The following is a 7367-nucleotide window of genomic DNA, read 5'->3' as shown; positions in this document are numbered from 1 at the left end:
CAAGGACTCCCCACCGACCCGAAGAGGGCAAACCACCTTTTTCCGGTCGAGAACCATGGCCTCAGATTTAGAGGTGCTGATCCTCATCCCAGCCGCCTCACACTCGTTAGCGAACCGCCCCAGTGCACGCTGGAGGTCCGGGTTCGATGGAGCCAACAAGACCACATCATCTGCAAAAAGCAGAGACGAGATCCTGTGGTCCCCGAACCGGACCCCCTCCGGCCCCTGGCTGCGCCTAGAAATTCTGTCCATAAAAGTAATGAACAGAACCGGTGACAAAGGGCAGCCCTGCCGGAGGCCAACGCGCACCGGGAACAGGTCCGACTTACTGCCGGCAATGCGAACCAGACTCCTGCTCCGGTTGTACAAGGACCGGACCGCCCTTAGCAAAGGGCCCCGAACCCCATACTCCCGGAGCACCCCCCACAGGGAGCCGCGAGGGACACGGTCGAATGCCTTCTCCAGATCCACAAAGCACATGTGGACTGGTTGGGCAAACTCCCATGAACCCTCGAGCACCCGCTGGAGAGTGTAGAGCTGGTCCAGTGTTCCACGGCCAGGACGAAAACCGCATTGTTCCTCTTGGATCCGAGGTTCGACAATCAGCCGGACCCTCCTCTCCAGAACCCTGGAATAGACTTTACCAGGGAGGCTGAGGAGTGTGATTCCCCGGTAGTTGGAACACACCCTCCGGTCCCCCTTCTTGAAAAGAGGGACCACCACCCCGGTCTGCCAGTCCAGAGGCACTGTCCCCGACCTCCACGCGACGTTACAGAGGCGTGTCAACCATGACAGCCCCTGCACATCCAGCGACTTAAGATACTCAGGGCGAATCTCATCCACCCCCGGAGCCTTGCCACCAAGGAGCTTGCCAACTACCTCGGTGACTTCGGCTTGGGTGATAGACGAGTCTACCTCTGAGAACTCAGCCTCTGCTCCCTCGGTGGGAGACGTGACGGTGGGATTGAGGAGATCCTCGAAGTATTCCTTCCACCGTCCGACGACATCCCCAGTTGAGGTCAGCAGCTCCCCACCTCCACTGTAAACAGTGTTGGTGAAGCACTGCTTCCCCCTCCTGAGGCGACGGACGGTTTGCCAGAATTTCCTCGAGGCCGACCGAAAGTCCTCCTCCATGGCCTCCCCGAACTCCTCCCAGGCCCGAGTTTTTGCCTCCATGACCGCCCGGGCTGCGGAACGCCTGGCCTGCCGGTACCCGTCAGCTGCCTCAGGAGTCCTATGCGCTAGCAGCGCCCGATAGGACTCCTTCTTCAGCTTGACGGCCTCCCTTACTTCCGGTGTCCACCACCGGGTTCGGGGATTGCCGCCACGACAGGCACCAGAGACCCTGCGACCACAGCTCCGAGCAGCTGCTTTGACAATGGAGGTGGAGAACATGGTCCACTCGGACTCAATGCACCCAGCCTCCCCCGGGATCTGCGAAAAGCTCGTCCGGAGGTGGGAGTTGAAGACCTCGCTAACAGAGGGTTCAGCCAGACGTTCCCAGCAGACCCTCACTACACGTTTGGGCCTGCCGAGGCGACGTGACGTCATCGTGGAAATGAATAACTCACCGGTTCAGTTCCTCAAACTTTTCCTCTTAGATTTCACTCGTCAAACTTTCATCTTTTCATTTCCAAAATGTCTAACTTAGCGATGAAGAACACGACAGGACGATGTGTATGTGCATCCTCCTCCACCTCCGCCCCTCCACAATAAAACAACGACAGCAGCAAGTTTACACAGATGAATGTTCCACTTTCATTGATCATGGTTGGTGCATCGAGTCTGCCTTCTAGATGTTTCCCTCTCAGCTGACCTCCTCCTATCAGACGAGTGTTTACATTGCTTCGCTTTCTCATCGAGGTGTCCACAGAGGAGAGAGATAAGACGAGAGGGAAACATAAACATGGAAGGTGTGCGAGAGGCGGAGCAGAGAGAGAGAGAGAGAGAGAGACGACCTGAGGAGCAGAGAGAGAGAGAGAGAGAGAGAGAGAGAGACGACCTGAGGAGCAGAGAGAGAGAGAGAGAGAGAGAGAGAGAGAGAGAGAGAGAGACGACCTGAGAAGCAGAGAGAGAGAGAGAGAGAGAGAGAGAGACGACCTGAGAAGCAGAGAGAGAGAGAGAGAGAGAGAGAGAGAGACGACCTGAGAAGCAGAGAGAGAGAGAGAGAGACGACCTGAGAAGCAGAAAGAGTGAGAGGGAGAGAGACGACCTGAGGAGCAGAGAGAGAGAGAGAGAGAGAGAGAGAGAGAGAGAGAGAGAGATGACCTGAGGAGCAGAGAGAGAGAGAGAGAGACGACCTGAGGAACAGAGAGAGAGAGAGAGAGAGAGAGTGAGAGATGACCTGAGGAGCAGAGAGAGAGAGAGAGAGACGACCTGAGGAGCAGAGAGAGAGAGAGAGAGAGAGAGACGACCTGAGGAACAGAGAGAGAGAGAGGAGGTTGTGACGTTATCCTAACGTGTTGGAGAGAGATAGCAGCGACCTCCGGCTGCAGAGATTTTAGCAGAGCTGGAGTTTTTCTGTCTGTGTTTTTATTAATCTGTTCTCTCTCTCTCCTTTCACCTAGAAAGCACCGAGACAAATCAGCTGGTGACCGGGGTCAACTCTGTCTGCTCCACATCACGCTCACCTCTCAACAGTCTGATAATAACTCTGTTAAATCACAGCGTGCTCACCTCTCACCCCGCTCACAAGACTTTTTCTAACGTCTCCTTCACTGCACACTTCCCTGCCCTCTTGTCTCCTCCCTCCTTTTTGTTCCATCCTATGATATCTACCTCCTTTCCTTGCTGCCATGTATTCAACACTCGCTCTCTTTCACCTCTCCTCGTTCTCTTCTTCATCTCTCTCCCTCACTGATCTCAAACCCTTTACCTTTAATCCCTTCTCTTTTCTCTCCCCACGTTTCATACTGTGATAATATATTGATGTAACATATTTTCAGAAACATTTAATAAATGTTAAGTCACTTTTTTTGCACTTCCTGTTCTTGGCACGATCGGCCTGGGTTGATAAAATGGCGCTCTGTTATTCGCCTCAGCAGTGACACCGTGCACGTTGTCGGACAGTAATAGTCGATGCAATTAAAGCCGCGTCATCTCTCATCGGTCAGACAGGAAGTTCGCCTGTTGCCACGGCAACAGCTCCCCTATCTGCTGCCTCACAACAAAACAAATAATGAGATCAACAGGAAACAATAAAGCCACAGCAGGTCTCATAACAGCTCCGTAAACTTCCTTTCCCATGATGCATTAGCTCCCTTCCAGGTTCATCATTGCAGTTTAATTTGATCAGACGAGACATCAACAAGGCGTTCTCTTCTTCTGTGGTGTCCAGACGTGACGCTGTGTTTCTGTCCGTTTGTCCTCCGCTGCTAAGGAAGCACCATGAAGCTCCAGTAACAGCCCGAGGACGACCTGCAGAGGTCAAAGGGCACCGAGGACGATTTCACTGACCCTTAAAAAAAACAGAAAAAGAATAGTCGAATCATCTGTCGAAGATGAAGCTGCCTCCCTTCAGTGAGATCCGCTCTCTGTCTGCTCCTTCTTTCAGCTCCTCTTATTCTCAAACTTTCACAAATCGTTAAACAGTTTGAACAAGTTTACATCGCTGGAGGAAAGCAGAAATACTTAGTTTCACAGTCATATAAATGTGAGAGATAAAACAAAAGGACAAGAAAGAGCGTTGAACTGTGTCAACTGTGGGCCAAAACACATCAGGCAGCACAATATGAATAAAACTAACTTTAAAAGAAAATCTCAAAGTGCTACAAGCACCATAAAAAACATCAAAAACATCAAAACAGAAGCAGAAGTCAAACAATTCAAATCAGGCAGCTGATTGAAACGTGAAATCCTCCAGCAGGTTGAAGGGGGGGAAGGGGGGGCTGCAGGGGGCGTGGTATATCTGTGACCAGCAGATGGCGCTGTCGCTCTGAGGCAGCAGTGAGAGCAGCTCCACCAGCAGGCGATGGAGGCTCCTACACACACACACACACACACACACACACGCTGTATCACTCCCCAGACACACCCTGATAATCCCAGCCTCAGTTGAACAGACGGTGAACATCACATGATGATAGATTTCATTAACGCACAGCCATAGATTTTACAATAACTCCAGATGCTCCTGAGACGGAGGCAGCGGAGGTAGAGCCCCGAGCCGAGGAGGGGGATAAGTATGGATTGTTTATATTATATGTTTTATATATGAATTATAGATGAGCTGAGGCATTTAAATGTATGGGCTTGTAATGGTTACTGGGTGCTGCTGGATGTGTGTGTGTGTGTGTGTGTGTGTGTGTTCCAGTCCCAGGGTGACACACTCAGAGTGCAGTGCTTTACTGAGCTCAAAGAAAAGGCTGCAGGTCATACACAGGCATCAATCTGCCAAGGATTTCAGATCAGGAATACACACACACACACACACACACACACACACACACACACACACACACACACACACACACACACACACACACACACACACACACAGTTTCTCCAGGACATTTGCATGCTGGGATTAATCTATAATTCATCCAGTGAATCCATACCTGCCATTTTCTCCTCGCTGTATCTTGTGATCACGAGGCCACACGTCGAGATGGAGACAGTGAAAGCTTCATCGTGAAAACGTGCTGACTGCAGAAGATCCTCACCGAGGTTTAATACAAGCGTATTAAGGTTAAACAAGTCTATCGAGGTACAAAACAAAAAAATCATTTTTCAAAGTGCGGCGGCTTCATTTGCATATTCTGGCAGCAGATCTGATTGGATTGCTTGTGTGCAATAAAGAACAGTTCTGACATGGAGGTGATGTCACAGGGTCGACCGAGGATGCAGAGGAGGGGCCGATTGTGCGATCTGCTCACGGGGCCCAGAAGTCCTGGAGACGCCCCCCTGAATCTAAAGCCCTATTAAACTAACCAAAATAAAGAAATAAACAAAAGTGGTTATTAAGTGAAACACGCCGTCATCATTCTGCTTCACTGCAGCGCTGCTGGAAATCAAAGTGTTCGTGGTCGGTTTGGCTCAGTTTGCGGCAGCGGTGATAAATTAGGAGTTTCTCCGTCCTGAGAAAGTGCAGCTGTAAAATCAGAGTCAGCAGGAGCGAGGATTCAGTCATCGTAATGAAATCGATGTGGACTCAAACGTGGAGGAGCGTAAAGTGCTCGGGCATCCTGAGAAAAGATACGCTCATATTTGTGGGGATAATTGGCTTCCTCCGTGCTTGCGGTGCACTTTGACCTTGGAAACGGATCCCTGGGGAAATATAAGGGTGGAGAGGGGAGCGTTGTAATAAGACCACAGAGTTATGTTCTACACACATCAGTGATTGTTTGATAGGAGGAAGGTTACATTAAAGGTTCAGGGTCAGATTCATATTTGTACCTGCTGTTGAACCAGTGTAACAGATATTTAAAGTTTCAGCGCTTCCAGGAAATACAAAGAGTTCACAGGCGGTCACTGAAGTCCAAACCCAGCTCAGTACTTTACACATCACTCACAGAAATGTAACACCTGACTGTGTGTGTCTGAACGCACCAATCGAATCATTTAGAATTCTGATGTGATCAACCACGAGAAAAAATCCATCTGTTCCTGCAGGGCGGCGCTGGAGTCCCATCAGCAGCAGCCGCCATGTTGGATATGCTGTCTCAGCCTAACTTTGAGTCAACCATACGACAGGCCACGCCCACCTGTCAATCAGGTCAGCTACACGCCTAACCATGAATAACACGTATCATTCATGCAATAAAATCAGAGTCATTATCTAAAACATCGCCCCCCTGTGGCTGTAATAATGTTAAATTATGTAAAAACGCAGATCGTGGTCATGTGACTTCCTGCGCTTAAATCACTGCTTAATACAGATTAATCAGCGTAAACCTTTAGAGGAGGTTGTCCCCCAAGTGGGCGGTCCTGGTTCGAATCCCACCAATCTCTCCTCTCTCTCTCTCTCTCTCTCTCTCTCCTGACCGTGTTGTGTCTCCTTCCACAATAAACAGAAACAGGAGCAACACATTACACAGATTTACGGCTGCAGTGTCAGTAACAACGGTGATAATCTTTGTGGTAACTGCAGAGAGACGACTTCAGAGGGTTCACTTGATGCATATTTCCCCCCGTGTGCAGATTAGTCGACGTTTAGAGAAGAAAACATGGAGTTCTTTAAACTTGTCAGCAGACCTCTGTAAACACAGAATTACAGAACGCAGAATTTGCAAAAATGAAAATTGTGCTGTGACTCATCTCTGGTTTACTCGAAGTCATCCTTACGTAACAAAGAAGTTAAACTCCTTCAGTCAGTCCAACAATGAAGTCAGGCATCCCTGAAGGGGGGGGGGGGCTCAGCGCTGCACACACACTCTCCTCCAGCAGAGGATCCGATCTGTACCATCGCCTGTCATTAAGGAGCAAAGCTAATAAATCCTGTGATGCAATGATGTAACTAAACTGTGAGGTCATTAGAGCGCCCAGCAGACTGAAGCAATGTGCCATATAAAGACCCTCAGTGTGAGTGTTTGCTGAGTGAGGTAGTTTATTGATGTACATTAAAATCTTAGAACGCATCAACAACAAGGAACACACACGGTGTAAAATGCCTCCATGTTTTCACAAATTCTCAAAACGTTTTAGTCAGGTGATCAGAGTTTAACACAGGCTGACGGCACACTCTGATCAAGGCGTTTCATCCCAAGCGACAGCATGAAGCCGATGCACAAACCTGCAGTTCCTCGAGTGTCCACTTGAGGCTTGAAGTCCCAGTGATGCCCGTTTCGACAGCCTGCTCATAAAAACATAAATCTGACTCTGACATGGCGACCGCCATCGTTCTGCACCAAAGCTCAACCTCAGAAATCAGAAATGGTGACTACATCTGTTCATATGTTGACCTTGACTTGTGAGCATCTGAAAAAGCTTTTTACTTTTTTTATTCTTATTCATTTTTCATCAAAAACTTCAGACGAAAGTCAGATTCTCCAGATTCGTACTTGAACACAGCGGCAAGAAATCCTGACTGATTTAAGATTCGTCCCCTGCAGGAGAGAGAGAGCAGGATAGTTTACAGGTCCACTCTTCTCTCTTCAAACATGTCACACTGATCTGGCTCACAACTTCCCTGAAACTCCACTTGAACCTTTTAATGTTCCCATGCACCTCCTTGGATCTGGATGTGTCCCTCCACGAGCCCTCAGAGACCGTGACGAGCCGAGTCAGATCAGACAGAGACCTTCACTGAGCTGGAGCGGATTAAGCTTTCTGAGTCACACAGCGAGGATGCTGCTCTCCCGCGCGGCGCTGAACACTCGTCAGGGCGGCAGGTGACAGGTGTAAAGCGGATTAATGAGTGGCTGTGTAAT

General features: G+C 49.5%; 1 protein-coding gene across 1 annotated transcript in view; it reads left to right on the top strand.

Annotated features, from left to right (window-relative positions):
* LOC306830515 (SPARC-related modular calcium-binding protein 1-like) overlaps window positions 1–2939 on the top strand; it is a 12610-nt gene extending 9671 nt beyond the window's left edge. The window contains exon 11 of the mRNA XM_079354072.1: window positions 2568–2939. The gene's annotated coding sequence lies outside the window, so the exon portion shown is untranslated. The remainder of the gene's footprint in view (window positions 1–2567) is intronic.
* The last annotated feature ends 4428 nt before the right edge of the window (window positions 2940–7367 follow it).

Source organism: Symphodus melops (assembly GCF_947650265.1).
Source record: "Symphodus melops genome assembly, chromosome: 10".
NCBI lineage: Eukaryota > Metazoa > Chordata > Actinopteri > Labriformes > Labridae > Symphodus > Symphodus melops.
This window is presented reverse-complemented; position numbering and strand designations above follow the sequence as displayed.